At 43.3% G+C, this 16,854-nt stretch overlaps 1 protein-coding gene across 2 annotated transcripts in view; it reads right to left on the bottom strand.

Annotated features, from left to right (window-relative positions):
* Positions 1 to 16,854, bottom strand: part of WWOX (WW domain containing oxidoreductase) — a 1,110,761-nt gene that overhangs the window by 536,955 nt on the left and 556,952 nt on the right. The window lies entirely within an intron of this gene.

The following is a 16,854-nucleotide window of genomic DNA, read 5'->3' as shown; positions in this document are numbered from 1 at the left end:
GGATCCTACCTTTCTAGTTGAAGAAGTTGGAGTTAAAACTCCCTTTCCAGACTCCCTTGCAACTTTGTTTATAGACACAAATCCATCCCACCAATTGTTTAGGCACTGCCATGGGACACTTGGGACAGCAAATGTGAGGAAAGGGCCATATCTAGCTTCTTTGGGGCTTCTCCTCTTAGCAAGGGAGTGTGCGAAGGAAGTTTTTTGTCTTCCGGTTCTGGGGTCCCTTCTCCAGCTTCCTTGTGGTGGAGATGGGGCCACAGCAACGGAGGTGGTTTTGGCTTATCCATCTGCTTAGCTCCAGTTGTAGCTTCAGTGGAAGGGCCTTCCTGGAGGGTCACTTCTTTATTATTCAGGAAGCCGTTCTGAAGGTCAACCTCAAAACTACTCTTTTAGCTCTTCTAACAATTTTTAAGTACCAAATTGCCTTTATTAAATCTCTCCCTTTTAAAAACATAAAGAGGTTCGCATACCGTATGTGGAGGCCCGATGAAGAGAACCTGCCAGAGAGTTCTCAAGTGAACACCACGTGTCTCATCAGGAAGACTCAGACACGCTCTGAAAGTGCCCATGTCTGAGCTGCTGTACCTGCTATTCCCTCTGTTCAGAATGCACTTTCTTCCCTTTATTCCCCATCACTCAACTTCCAGGGTGGTCCACCTACAAACACCCATGTAGATTCCAAAGCCGACCTGATGCCTGCTCTTCTCAGGGGTAAAGCTTCTTCCTTCTTATCCTCACCCCCTGCTGTCACTCCTTCACCTGTTCCCAGCAGATAACAACTCCTGTCTCTCACCTACCTCTCTTGGTAACTTTGTCACGCCCCTTGCCACACTAAATGTTCTAATTGTTTGTTCCTGCTTGTTCTTACTAAACTGTTCCCAGGGCCTAGCCCAGAGTAAGAATATAATGAATGGTAAGTGGATATACAAAGGAAAGAATGGAATCTTGGAATGTCATTCCTGGTTACCTTACGACTTTTATCTTGTGGTCCTTGCCCTCAAAGTACTTATGGAATTCCCAAGAGGAGTCAAGTTGAACAGGAGAAAAGACAGGCATGGGGGTATGAGAATTAAGTTGTATGTTGTTTGTTTGTTTGTTTGTTTGAGACAAAGTCTTGCTCTGTCGCACAGGCTGGAGTGCAATGGCATAGATCTCGGCTGACTGCAACCTCCACTTCCCAGGTTCCAGTGGTTCTCCTGTCTCAGCCTCCCAAGTAGCTGGGATTACAGGCTTGTGCCACCACAGCCAGCTAATTTTTTGTATTTTCAGTAGAGACGGGGCTTCACCATGGTGGCCAGGCTGGTCTTGAATTCCTGACCTCAAGTGATCCACCCGCCTCGGCCTCCCAAAATGCTAGGATTACAGGTGTGAGCCACTGCACCCAGCCAAGTTGTATGGTTTTGATGGCTAGTGTATTTAAGAAGAGCTTTGGCTGAGAGCAGCACAGAGTGCAATGTGACGGGGCAGAGGGCACATCCTAGAGACAGATAAGGAACACACACAGAGGTATGGGATGGAAAAAATCCAACACTGCCTGGTAACCACTGATGCCTTATAGCATAGGCAAACAGATGCAAGCTGATGCGAGAGAAAGACAGAGACAAAGGAGAGAGCTCTCAAATAAGTTCATTTGAACAATGAGCAGAGTAATGGGTGTTCTCATCAATATTCTATTATTTTCATCACTATCTTTTTTTTCTTTTCTTTTTTTTTTTTTTTTGAGACGGAGTCTCACTCTGTTGCCCAGGCTGGGGTGCAGTGGCACGATCTTGGCTCACTGCTACCTCTGCCTCCCAGGTTCATGCCATTCTCCTGCCTCAGTCTCCCGAGTAGCTGGGACTACAGGTGCCTGCCACCACGCCTGGCTAATTTTTTTATTTTTTAGTAGAGACGGGGTTTCACCGTGTTAACCAGGATGGTCTTGAACTCCTGACCTTGTGATCCACCCTCCTCGGCCTCCCAAAGTGCTGGGAATACAGGCGTGAGCCACCACGCCCATCATATCATTTTTAATTTTCTAAAAAAAAGTAGGATGCAAAAAAGCAGATGTATATTGAGATAACCCATTAAATAAAAATGTCAGCCTGTCCAAGCTCGAAAACGGTGTTAAAAGAGACTTACAGCTCTGCTTCTAGAAAGATAGTCTGCTACGAGGGGCAGAAACCTAAAATGTAAATGCAAAGAGTTGCAGACATGTTCACCCATAGAGTTTCATGGAAGCTACTAGCAAACACATAAAGTGGTGTGGAGAGGAGGAGAGTGAAAAGTACTATTTAAGATGTGACTGAATTTAAAAAACAAGTACACAAAGATCCGATACTCAAAACTCCTCTGATCATTATGTAAGAGAGTTTTAATTCAGCCTGCAGTTGGGTTTTAGAGTTAGAGATAAAAGGAAGACAACTAAACTTCCCCTAAACCCTTTTAACCCCCTTTTGTGATGGAATTGTCACCCCCTGGACATCAACAGTGTCTTGGGAGAAGCTGCCTTCTGACTTACGTCTGAATTTAGTATGGAGCCTCCTTAGGAAGCCTTCGTAGAACGCTGCATGGCATGAAAATGAAATGTAAACTTTTATCTCTTCTTTCTAGATCTCCTCCTTTCAATCACTAATCTCTCCAGGAAAGAACACAACCAAACAGTCCCATTAGGAAAGAGGCAGATGGAACTGATGTAAATCCCCCCTGAATTAATGGACCTGCTCTTTACTGCACGATGGCCCTTCCCAAGATGACCTTGCCAATCAGCAGATCTTGTTTTGTCTGCATTTTCCAGTGACTCCAGGCCCACATGCGACTGAAGGAATCTGCTTTATTTCTTAAGGCAGTACCCCAATCAAACGGTTCTAGAGGGTAAATAAAATTTGCTGACCTAGGCAGATCTTTAAAACAATTTTTTAAAGGCAAATTACAATGTTCAAACTTTGTAAAAATAGGCTGTAAGTATGTAATGGCGTGACACACTGGGGCTTGGGTTGCTCTGATGTGTAAAACTGGGATCCCTCTAGGCATGCCGATGGCAGTAAGGAGCCAGGTTGTGACACAATTACAAGTAAACCCCAAATCTCAGTGTCTTTTTAATTTATTTATTTATTTTTAAAGAGACAGTGTCTTGCTCTGTCACCCAGGCTAGAGTGCAGTGGCAGGATCACAGTTTACTATATAGCCTTGACCTCCCGGGCTCCAACAATCCCCCTGCCTTAGCCTCCTGAGTAGCTGGGACTACTGTGGCACACCACCACACTCGGCTAATTTTTTAAAATTTTTAGAAAGATGGGGCTCTCACTATGTTAAGCAGGCTGTTCTCAAACTCCTGGCTTCAAGCAATCCTCCAGCCTTAGCCTCCCAGAGTGTTGGGATTACAGGCGTGAGCCACTGTGCCTGGCCCCCACATCTCAGTATCTTGGCCAGGCGCAGCGGCTCACGTCTGTAATCCCAGAGCTTTGGGAGGCCAAGGTGCGCAGATCACTTGAAGTCAGGAGTTCAAGACCAGCCTGGCCAACATGGTGAAACTCCATCTCTACTAAAAATACAAAAATTAGCCGGGCATGGTGGTGCATGCCTGTAATCCCAGCTACTTGAGAGTCTGAGGTAGGAGAATCACTCGAACCCAGGAGGTGGAGGTTGCAGTGAGCTGAGATGGAACCACTACACTACAGCCTGGGCAACAGAGCAAGTATCTTAAAGCCACATCAGAGAAGCACAATTAATGTTTCCATGTCTGTCTTGGGTCAGATCAGGATTCTTGCTTTTGTCCTACCACTAGGACCCACCCTGACAGGGCAATCGGAATCTGGAATACTGCCAGTCAGCGTGGTAGAGGGAAAGGAGATTATGATGCAGCAGGCTGGAATCTGTTAAAGTTTCTGCCTCAAGGAGACACACGTCACTTGCCCCCAGATTCCACTCGCCACAGCAAGTCACATGTCAGGAAAGTACGGCCTTCCCATGTGCCCAGATGGAGAGGGAAAACTCAATAGTTATATTCAGTAACTCAATAATAATAATTCAATTATTTAATAGTTATATTCAAATTCACAGTTATGAATATCCCTACTGAATCCACAATGGGTAAGGCAGTGTCATGCATAACTGAAAACTCTCTTCTCTACACTCCCTTAGGATGTGCGTGACAAGATGTAGCAGTGCCGGAATTCAGCCCGTGACTCCAGAAGCCCGCGTGCCAACTTGGAAATCTGTTGCCCGTCATCACAGCTCCCTACTCCAGGAACCCGGACCACCACAGAAAATTCCACAAAGCCCCGGGCTATGCTATCTTTTGTCCCCATCGCATTTACCTAATAGATGATCCTACCAATTCCCATTGGCAGCCCTTTGTAGTGTAATGAACAGGATGCAGGCTGATGAATGCAGCCGCTGCACAGAAAACGTCAGTTCTTTCATTAAGCAAACCTTCCCAAGTTCATTGTATTGAACCAGGGTTTAGGCTATTAGGCTGACACATGACAGAGCCAATTCCAGTCACATTGTAAGTGCCTATTCATGTTTGGCAAATTCCGTTTTACGCACATGCACACATTTAGAATTGGACTCTTGTTGCCTGCAAATTTTTTCCCCTTAAAATCTATTTTCCTATTTTCAACTGTTAATAATTAAGAAAAATCCCACTTTAATAATTGAGCCTCAAGGAGCCTAATTCAGGGAGTACATAATGGATGGGCACACTGAGTTTCTACTCTGCTGGCCTTTCGGCATGCTTGGTCTTCCCAGACACACTGATACGGACACACTGGGCTCATCTGGAAAAGGGAAAATCATAAAATATCTGGACACAGAGTTTTGACACTGCCGGCTCTTCACTCTGCTCACATTTTAAGTGGGAGACTCTATTTACAAGCTTGGAATCCCTGCTAGTGAGAGGGGACAGGACTAAGGGCATCCTTTGAGGCTACAGGCTGGTAATGACCCAGCCTGATCGAGGAAGAAGCTCAAAGCAGCCACAGCAGCCAGGAGCTGTGACTGCTTTTTCTCCAACCTGCCACTTCCTACGTGGGCAGTCATTCCACATCACTCACGCAGCACACATAAACTGGGTGCCTCCTGGGTGGCCAGCCCACACTGGGAGTCAGGGTGTGTACATGAAGAGTTAGGGGCTTGTGGTCCAGTGGGAGAGAGACACAAAAACTGACAATTACATTTGAATATGCTCAGTGTGGTCATGTTTCCTGAATCCACCCTGTTTTCTCTATCTCCATTATTATCACCTGGTCACCTTAATTGCTCTCTTCAACTCCTGGGTCACCTCCCAGCATATCCTTTAGCTTTCACTCCTGCCTCCTACGCATTGCCCTCCTCATGGCAACCATGGCATCTTTTAAAAGCGTGATTCAAATTATGTCCCCTGTTTGCTTACCACCTCCCAATAGTGATCACCATAACTCAAGGAAAATCCAGACGTCATACAGTGGCTGCACATGTGTGGTTGGCCCCCCTCTTGATAGCATTGCCTATTATCCCTCTTGGCTCCAAACCCATTCACCACTTACTCTCCCTTGAACACATCAAGTGTGTTTCCACCCCAGGGCCTTTGCACTTGCTGCACCTGTGCTTGAGATTTTCTTTGCTGAGGTCTTTGCATGGCTCTCTTCATTCAGGGTGTAGTTCAAACATCACCTCTTCAAAAGCCATCTCTGATCACACACACAATCACTATCTGTTTTCTTTCCCTACTTTATTTTTATTTAAATGATGTCAGACATGTCAAGACACATCCTGGATGTCATAGACGTCACTGCTAAGACATGCCATAAAAAGATATTGGAATGAAAATAGAAGTCTGCCCTAAAACTTGTATATGGATGTTCATAGCAGCATTACTCATAATAGAAATTAGAAGCAAACTTTGGCAATGCTTATAGAAGTGTTACCCATGGTAGCCAGAAGTAACCAGATGTTCATATCGCAGTATTATTCATAATAGCCAGAAAGTGGGAATGACATGAACTGTGAATGGATAGACAAAGTATAATAGATCGATAGAATAGATTATTACTTGGCCATACAAGGGGATGAAGTATTAGTTAGACTGGTTCAAAAGTGATTGCACCAACCTAATACTAATACATGAAATAACACAAACCTTGAAAACATTAAATGAAAGAAGTCAGTTGGCCACGTATTGTATGATTCCATTTATATCAATTATCCGAAATAGGTAAATTCATAGAAACAAAGTCAATGAGTAGTTGTCAAGAGATCAGGGGTATAAAATAGGGAATGCTGGCTGAAGGGTACAGGGTTTCTTTTAGGGGTGATAAAAATGTTCTGAAATTAGATAGTGGTGATGTCTGCACAAGTTTGTGACTATACGATAAGCCAATGAATTGTCCACTTTAAAGGGAGACTATTGCAGTACTGAATAATCTCAGTCAAAAAACCAAAGCGATAGGATGTGACTTCCAAGATTAAGTTAAAAAAACACCCTGGCTGCGGTCTCTCTCACCAATTCTTGCACTCTCACCTTCTCACTTGGACAAAAGTCAGCTGCCACGTTACAAGCTGCCTTTTGCAGAGGCCCATGTGGCAACAGCCAACAACCAACAGCCAAAAAGCTGAGTCCCAGAGTCCAGGAACAACCAAAACACTACATCTTTCCAACAACTGTGCAGCTTGGAAGTGGATCCTTCCCGAATCCAGCCCCAGTCAATGACCACCCTCAATTACAGCCTGCAAGAGATGCTAAACCAGGCTCAACTCTTCATCCAAAGAAAGCAAAATGATGAATGTATGTTGTTTTATGTTTTTTAAAAAATAATAACATAAAAATCAAGCCCACGACTGCCTGGTGCTCCTTCTGTTTTCTCACATTGCCTTCCTCATCCTGCATCCTTGCAACTGGTCCCAAGGGCCTGATAGTGCTATCGGGATGAGCACCTACATGGTAGGTGCTCAGTAAGGTTTTCTAGAACTGAGTAATAATTTCCAATACTGTTTTCTCCACATAAAGCTAGAAAATTCTCCAATGAGAAACAGAACAAACGAAAGAGAAAAAAACTAGATGTCTCATTACGCTCTCTTATTTTCCAATCCTGTATATGCAGATGAAATGCTGACCAAGACTTTCAGTGAATCCTGGTGACCTTGCCTTGCCTCTGACAAAAACATTCTTCTATGTACAGATAGCAGGAGGTTCTAAGATCTGGCCTCGGTTGTACAAACCTCACTTATTTACTAGGTAATTCATCCTCAGAGTAGCTCCCCACTGTGCCTCCCTGTGAAGCACTTAATCCTAGCTTACTGCAAACCCCAAAGTCAGGGCATTCACTACTACTACTACTACCACCACCACCACCACCACCACCACTGCTACTACTACAATTATTATCATTATTTTGAGATATGGTCTCGCTCTATCATCCAGGCTGGAGCGCAGTGGCACAATCTCGGTTCATTGCAACCTCCATCTACCGGGCTCAAATGATCCTCCCACCTTATCCTCCTGAGTAGCTCAGACCACAGATGCATATCACCACGCCCAGCTGATTTTTTGTATTTTTTGTAGAGATGAGGTTTTGCCTCAGGCTGTTTGCCCAGGCTGGTCTCTAACTCCTGGACTCAAGCGATATACCCGCCTCGGCCTCTCAAAGCGCCGGGATTACAGGCGTGAGCCATTGTACCCAGTCTATTAACTACTATTATTAAAAGATGGCATCAGTCCAGAAACAATTTGCATTGCCCTTCCTTGAAGCTTTTCCCCCCATTCCACGCACAGAGCCCCCACCCCCTCCCCACCTCTCAGCAACACATCTCTTCCAAGAGAGATTTATTACAGGGCTGTCAACACAATCCTACCTTTACGGAAAATGATAAAAATAAGAAACACCTTACAAGAAGATGCCGTCGTGAAAGCTAAATCATAAATGTTTGATAAGGAATGATCAAATCCAGACAAATAACTGTTCAATCCCACTTTGTATTAAGCAGATAAAGTCATACAGAAAATCAATGTGATGTATTGAAAGGGGAAAAAAAATTGCCCAGCTTAGGGATTGGACTACACAGTGTTATGAAGTGGTCGCTTCAGAAGAACCTTACAATAGCAACATAAATTTTAAAAAATGGCGTGCTGATTGCTGACTTGTGGGACCTGTCAATGGCATTCCAGTCCTCTCTGTTGCTGCTGCTGGAGATAATTTCTGGGGGGCCACAGGCATTCTCACGTGTGAATGGTAGACAGGAAATTGGTTTAACCATTCCAGAGGACAGTTTAGTAATTTTGGTGAAGTTAATTGTTTCAAAGGTGTACACAGTGCCTTTGTTCCACCACTTCTGCTGCTGGAAATCCTCCCTCCCAATATCCTTGCTCAAGCAGACCAAATATACATGCAGGAACATTCATTACTCAGTCATGTGTAATATTAAGACATGGATCTAACTTCAATGTCTATAAATAGGAACGAATATGTTAATTAAATGACACCATGTGATGGCATATTATCCGTCATGCAGTATTAGGAGGTTGAGCTACATGTGCTGGTACCAAATAATCTCCAAGATACTATTAAATGGAAAAAGTAGGTAATAAACAAAACATATCCAATAGTCTCAGTTGCATGCATTTTTTGAAAAGGCTATCCATATCTGCATCTGATGCTAAATGCATAGAACGTTTCTGGAAGAATCCATAACAAACTTTTAATGATGGCTGCCTCTTTTGGAGAGAGGTTTGGGAATGAGGGAAATTTTACTATCTTATTGAAAGGTCTGAAACGTTTATCCTGAGCTTCTATTCCTTTGATGAGTTATTTTCCCCCAAGTGAGTAGGGAGCTGGTGGCAAGCAAAACAAGCAGAAACAACACAAATAAACAGTAAAAACTTTTGCAGGACCAGGAGGCCCTGAGTTGTTTTGTGAATTCTCTGAAAAAAAGACAGAAGGAGCTTTGAATGTTACTCATTATATGCCCACCCCAGCTCCTCTCCCATTGGCAACTGAAAAATGAAAGCTGTGTTAAGTGGCCCCTTCCACCTCTCAGGAAGAATATCAATGTCTCCAATTTCCTTCTGTTTCCCCAAGCCCACAACATACCTCCTCAAATAAAGTGAACCATTGTCTGCCAGGGAAGAGGGACCTTTAGTGTACGGAAGTGCATTTTAGTGATGGGCTCACAGTGGCCAGTCCGCATATACCACTTATTCTTTAAGGTAATAATAACCTCCCTCCTGCTGACAATATTTTATATAACCTGTAATTAAAAACAAAAAAAGCAGCACAGTCCACAATAGTAAACAGATGGGAAAGGCCCTCTGAAACACAGGATCCAAAAAGCTTGCTAAAAAGAGCACACACTTGCACAGAGAAGATAAACAACTCTGGTGTCACTATGGTGAATGATGTGTTTGCTTTGAGGTAAAATAATAGGAAATGAGGATCAATTAACAATGTACTGATGAGCCTACAATTACTGGGCTTTTTTTGCATGCACTAACAGCATGTTAAATTTCTGGTGGTGACAGCCCTTGGGATGAGAAGGCGGCTGACAGTTGAGCCTGGGGACCCGGACTTTGCTCTTCCGAAATAAATGTGTAAGGAGAGTCATGCTGTGTGTTTAAGTAAGAGTGACTTGTAAAAAAAGAAAATGCTGTTCTCCCTTTATCTTTGACATGACACTTTCTATCTTCATGTGGGCAAATATATGAACATTGTCATTTTTCAAAGACTTTTGGGCACTGGTAAAATGGGAAGGAAAAGGCTCCTTTAGAAAAGTAAACACAACTCTCCTGAACTTGCTCCGATGGAGGCAGAGATGAGTAGTACAGTGCTTTGCAAAGCAAGTGCACTTTGGAAACATTTGATAATTGATTCAAATGATGTCTCGAAAGGTTTTTTTTTCTTATCTAGCATTTTTGATCAGAAGTTCTCAAACTTTAGGCGCCACAGAATCCCCTGGAGGGCTAAAACTAGATTGCTAAGCCCTACTCCCAGAGTTTCTGGTTCAGGAAGTCTGGGGGGGTGGGGGGGGCCTGAGGGTGGGCACATCTAACAAGTTCCCAGATGACCCTGATGTTGTCGGTTGGGGACGAGCCTTTGAGAACCCCAGGTGCGATGGTTAGGAGCTCAGGCTGTGCAACCGAAAAAACTGGGCTGAATTCCTGATTCTGCTACACGGTTATCTCTGTGAGTCACGTAGTTATTGAATCTCTCTGTGCCTCAATTTCCTCATCTGTAAAATGAGGATAAGAATACCATGTGCTCACACTGGGTTAAAGAGCATTTCCTCCAAATTTATGTCTGCACCAGCATGTGTTTTTTTTTTTTTTTTTTGAGACGGATTCTCACTCTATTGCCCAGGCTGGAGTATAGTGGCACAATCTCGGCTCACTGCAACCTCCGCCTCCCAGGTTCAAGGGATTCTTCTGCCTCAGTCTCCCAAGTAGCTAGGACTACAGGCACACACCACCATACCTGGCTAATTTTTGTATTTTTAATAGAGAAGGGGTTTTGCCATATTAGCCAGGCTGGTCTCAAACTCCTGACCTCAAGTGATCTGCCTGCCTCGGCCTCCCAAAATTCTGGGATTACAGGCATGAGCCACCGTGCCCAGCCCTAGCATGTGATCTTATTTAGAAATGGAATCTTCACAGATGCAACTTGTTAAGGTAAAATGAGGTCATCCTGGATTCCAGTGAGCCCTAAATCCAATGACTTGAGTCCCTATAGGAAAAGGGAGCAAAGACAGAGAGTGAAGATGGCCATGTGAAGGCAGAGGCAGAGACTGGGGTTCTGCTGCCACAAGCCAACGAATGTCAAGGATTAATGGCAGCCACCAGAGGCTGGAGGAGAGGCACAGAGCAGGCTTTCACTGAGAGCCCCGGGAGGAACCAACTCTGCCAACACCTCGATGTCAGGTGTCTGGCCTCCAAAACTGTGAGAGAATAAATCTCTGTTGTTTCAAGCTATCTAGTCTGTGGCACGTTTTCAAGGCAGCCCCTGGGAAACTACACTACATTACAGAATTCTTGTGAGGATTAAATTAGTGACTACATGGCAAGTGTTTAGAGCAGGGCATCGCACATAATGACCATTAGTAAAGTAGTAGTTTATATTATTATTTGGGTCTTATTAATACTTTCTTGTTCATTACTTTGCTATTAAAAATACTTTCTCATGGCAAGAACCAAAACTATAAGAGGATAAAGCAGGGGTTCTCATCCAGGGATGATTTTGTTCCCCAGGGGTATCTGGCAATATCTGCAAATGTTTTTGGTATTGTAAGACTTGAGGAAAGAGAAGATGCTACTGGCATCTAGTGGGTAGAGGCCAGTGATGTTGCTTAATGTCTTGTAACTCACAGGAAATCCCCCCCAACAAAGAATCTCCTGGCCTAAAATGTCAATAGTGCCAAGGTTGAGAAACTCCAGGACAAAGTGAAAAATCAAAGTCACTTGGCCTCTGAGTCCACTTCCCAAGGTGAGAACAAAAGTAATTTATTGAGTATTACACTATACTTTCTAATGAGAACAATCACCGCCAGGCTCTGCACACTACTCCAGCCCCCCAAAACCAAAAAAAACAAAAAACAAAATAACACACACACAAAAAAACGAAACCTGTTTTAATAAAAAAGGACAACAATGAAAATCCAGAGTCAAGCTTGGCCCAAGAGAGGGAGCCTCAAGCAGTTATTTGCGCCACCTTCCAAGCTAGAAAAGGCAATATGACCTCTTGTCCACTGAGAATCACTTCCATCACATCCAAGGAAATTCAAGAGGGGACTAAAATCTGTCATCAGAACCTGACTGCAAGAAACAAAGGTCCAGTAGGCTGTGGGCCTCTGGCTTCAGTCCCAGCCAGGGTCACGTCTTTAACTAGAGGAGGGGTTAGACTCTGGGTCTGCTGATTCTTCTGTCTTCTCCTTTTACTGACCCCAGCATGCATCGTAGGGGCAGGGAACCACCTGGACCCTCACTGACTAGCTTGTCCAATATTGTTCTTGACATGCTGCAGGGCCCTGGGCATCGGGAAGCACAGGCTCCTTTACAGGATGGGGGAGAACTATGAGGAAGAAAGAAAGTCCCCTTCTCCCCTCCTCATTTTCTTCCCATCTGTGGGTTAAGGGCAGTTGGAAGGGTGGAAGCCAGAGAAGAGCGTCTTCACTCACCCCAGGCAAGGGTGGCAATGAGAACAAAAGGGGTGATGGTGGAGATGATGACAATGGACAGACTCGGAGTAAAAATGACAAACCTCAGTGATAAGCAGGACACGTCGGGTGGTGGTGAAGGTGACGCAGGGGCCAAAGTGGCAGCCTGGTGTGTGAATTGTGCAATTGCATGAATGATGGCACCACTCAATTAGCCAGAAAGTCCTACAAGGGGCTGCATTATTTTCAGAAATAAATGAGTACATGAAGCAAAACGCTCATCCACCATGTGCCCGAAGACCCTAACACTCCAGAATCTGAGCATGGACCAGACGCCATGATGGTCAGAGCAGCTGTGTATCGACAGCCTTCCCTAAACAGAGCGGCTGTGTATCTACATCCTCCCCTAAATGTCTTCCTGTTTCCCATGAAACACATCACATCTAGAACTCATCAGTCTTCTGTGTCAGAGCAATCTGCCTAAGGATTGTGGTGCTTGGGTTTGGAAGGAACCCCTTGTAAGGAGAGCCAGGAAGATCCACGAGGATGTGCTCAGTGGGTGCCGATATGGTTGGGATTTGTGTCCCAGCCAAAATTTCACATCAAACTGCAATCCCCAATGTTGGAGGAGGGGCCCGGTGGGAGGTGGTTGGATCAGAGGGTTGATTTCCCCCTTGCTGTTCTCATGACAGTGAGTGAGTTCTCACCAGATCTGCTCCTTGCCTCCTACTCCAGCCATGCAGAACATGCCTGCTTCCCTTTCATTTTCTGCCAGGATTTTAAGTTTCCTTAGGCCTCCCTAGCTGGGCTTCCTGTATGGCCTGTGGAACCATGAGCCAATTAAACCTCTTTTCTTTATACGTTAGCCAGCCTCAGGTAGTCCTTTACATCAATGTGAGAACAGACTAATACAGGCACCAGGAGGGGACAGAGAAAGGACATGCATGTTGGAGTGGGCGATCCCAAAAAGGCCTCATCAGATAGCATTGATCTGCCACTGAAGGATGATGGGGAGACTGAGGCACAGAGAGGTGATCCTACCTTTCACACACACCCACACACCCACACACACACAAATGTTATGAGAAACAACAGAGCATAACTTTCATCCTCATGTTGACATAATAATTTTGATCCTTCCCCATCCCATACTGTACTGAAGCAAATCAGAAAGAGGGAAGAATAACCCACACCCCCATTTCAAAACAGACCTTTGGCATTCAACCTAGATCTCACTCAATGTTGTGTTTTTCTTTTTTTCCCCCTGGCAAAACCAAGGCTTCTCCCCAGGCTGTGCATTGTGGATTTTAAGATGCACAAAGATAACCATGCTCGAATACAGAGCTGGGATCCTGAGAAAAGGAACACACACAGACAGCCCACAGGGTCTGTGAAAATCAAGCCCACATCACCTAAATATAGACTAACTTCTAAATAAGGATTCAAATCACAGATTTGTTTACTTTCATTTGGTGATAATTGTTCACAGCAGAACATATCAGAAAATTCTATAATAGGAACCACAGCCAGGAAATAGTAAATAATTAATCACCCTCCCTCCCAGCCCCTTGCATCTCTGTTGATATAAATGACCGTATAATTCCAAACCCAATTATCACTACTTAGCCGTTCCATTTTGTAGTTAAAACCCCACAAAATTAAAGTGCATCAATTGTTAATGGTAATAGACCAAACAAGGGATTAAAGATTATTTTAATGTTTATTTCCTGTCAAGAGATCTTTTGGCAGGAAACACAGCAGACAAAAGGCTGCACACTCAGATGAGATTCATATATTTAAATCTTCTAACTTCTAAAAACATTATGGATATAATTACTTGTTTAATTTACTTGTTCCCTCAAGATACAGGCTGAGGAGATCAAGCCAACGTTATTATATCAAGTTCTCAGAAAGGACAGGCACTGCTCGGTAGCATTTTGTAAGCTGTTGTCTCTAAGTGATCAAATCAAATTAGTGCCCACGCCCCACCACCCTGAGAAGCCGGATGAGGCAGAGACGGAGAGCAGAGTATGAAGGGAGTGAGACCTCAGTTTCATTCTCAGACTGCAGCCTAGGGCACCTAGGGCCACAGCGAGTCCCCGAAGCTAGTTTGAGCCGAGTTTCCTTAACTGTAAAATACGGTTGATAAGGACCAGGATGCAGGCCAGGTGAGAAGGTCACAGAAGACTTGGGGAAAGGCACAGAGTTCTGCCAAAGCAGGTACCGACACAAAATGTAAACTCAGATATTTGGATGTGGTGGTGCTCATTTTAAATGTGGTCACATAGATGATCAATGTTTAATTAATCTTTCTAAATTATCAAGATACTCATGCACACACATACACATATGCACCCCCCCCCCCCCAAGAAAAAATATGACTGCTGCATTGACGGGACCTTACGACTCTACTGAAGAATCACTGGTCTATTTCCAAAATTCAAAACAACAGTATGTTTCATCACAATGTCAAATCAAATAATTAGGATGTGGGTTAAGAAAGGTTAAAAAAATTCACAGGCCCCAAAATCTTATTTTTAGGTTTCATATTGGATATGTAATTTTATACACACACACACATACACACACACACACACACACACACAGAGAGAGAGAGAGAGAGAGAGAAGGGTATAGATAGGTAGGTACATTAAAAACAAGTGATCACCTAAAAAACTATTTATATCACGGAGAAATCAGAATCTGAAAAGAACGTGGGCCTCTTCTCCAAAGAGCTCAGTTTATTGTTTTACCTATTTCTTTTCTGCCACTTTTATTAAAATATAAAAACCATAAGGGTAGAGATAACATCTGTTTTGTTCATTACTATATTGCTAACATTTTAAATAGAGCATACTACACAGCAGTTAGTTGATAAATACCATAAATACCGCTGGTGTGAAGGAACACGATGATGAGGATGAGGATGATGACTGTATGATTATTTTATATTTTTACAAAGGGATTTATGTTTCATAATTCTCATATCAGTATGCTGACTTCATTTACCAATAAAGAGTCTGAAAACCAGGGTTTTCAGGGCTGTGAGCTCTATTCAAATCGCCCACCCAGGTGAAGAGCCGAAGGCAATTTGAACTCACACTTTCTGATTCTAAATCCTGTGCTCATCTTGAGTCCAGACCCTGGCCTTTGAGAGTTGCTCTCCACCTGGATTTAGGAGAAGGCATTTTGCTTTAAGTAGCAATATGATGACTTCAGAAATTTCTGCAATAGTTGGGGTTCCCAAAGCTGGATACGACCTTGAGCAGATCTTAATTTCTCTGGATCTCTGCTTTGCCTTTTGTAAGAATATCTGCAGTGTGAAATGTGAAGATGTTTGCTCAGACCTCTCGCGTGATTAGAGATGTGTCCTGCTGCATGTAATAGACAACGTGATTCAAACCCAACTCAAAATATTAGGTTGGTGCTAAAAGTTACTGTGGTTTTGGCCATCACTTTCAATGGCAAAAACTGCAATTACTTTTGCACCAAACTAACAGCTTATTTCATGACCAATGGAGGTTTGGGGTAGGAGGCCCATAGGACAGCTGAATCGGTGACTCTAAAATGCCACAATGCACCCAGGTTCTTTCCACTTGCTCCTCTGTCCTACACAGGGTCATTTTCAACTAAGGCCAGAGGTTGTCCAAACCCAAGCTGGCAACTGCTAGTCCAGGCTGCGCCAATGTCCAGAGGAAGCAGAAGGTCTCTCCTCCTGTGTATCTCTTCTAGCAGTAGGAAACCTTCCTCATAAGCACCCTCCATACCCATTGGTCAGAACTGGGTCACATACCTATTTCTAAACCAATCACTGGCAAGGAACACAGCATTATGGGCTTAGACTAATCATTAGAGGCAAAAGGATTTTGGGGAGTCATCCATTATTACTGCTCTGATTACTTTTACAAAAAGTGTAAGGCAAAAATAAATAGTAAAATAAGCCTGAGTTATTTTTTAAAATAGTGTCCAAATTATAAATGGCCTAGCTATCCAACACTAGGGAATGGTTACATAAAATACAATTCATTTACATGGTGTAATCTTAGGAAATTACTAGTATGTTTTTTCAAGCAATGTTTAATGACATGAGAAATTCTAGTTTTTTTAATTATATACATATATGTGCCTATATATTATGATCCCAATTTGTTGAAAAAAATGCTATCACTCAGAAGAAAGAAAAGAACACGCAACAAAATATTAAGAGTGATTATCTCATGCTAGTGGAATTAATAGAACATTTTCATTTTCCTCTGTCCAAGTTTCTAAATTTTTCTTCATTTTCTTCTCCTTCTACCATGTATATTATTTATTACCATAATCAAATAACAAAAGTTCATTTTTCAAAGTAAAAAATGATGTGTGAACTCCAGAACTGTGATGGGCAAGGGGGAGTCAAATCACGTTTTATGCCTGGGTCCAATCATATAATTTACTTATATGATGAATAAGGAAGATGAATAAATTCACAGTCTAATATATACACGTATTAAAGAAATATCTGCTTGTTTACCAACTCTATTTTTATCACAGAAGAACCTAAATCTGAAAAGAACAAATTTGGCATCTTTTCCACAGCCCCCAATTCTTGAGGATGATAAATCCAGAGTCATGGGTGGTCGAGGAATCTTGGCTCGGTGCTAATGATGGCAGGAGCTGTCCAGGTAACACAGGGAGACCCCGAACACGCTGAGAAATACCTGGAGCACCAGAGAGGTGAGTAAACTGCTGAGGGGTCTGCATAATTTATTA

The sequence above is a fragment of the Pan troglodytes genome, chromosome 18 (assembly GCF_028858775.2).
Source record: "Pan troglodytes isolate AG18354 chromosome 18, NHGRI_mPanTro3-v2.0_pri, whole genome shotgun sequence".
NCBI classification, from domain to species: Eukaryota; Metazoa; Chordata; class Mammalia; order Primates; family Hominidae; genus Pan; species Pan troglodytes.
The sequence above is the reverse complement of the archived record's forward strand: the minus strand, read 5'-3'. Positions and strand labels throughout refer to the sequence as shown.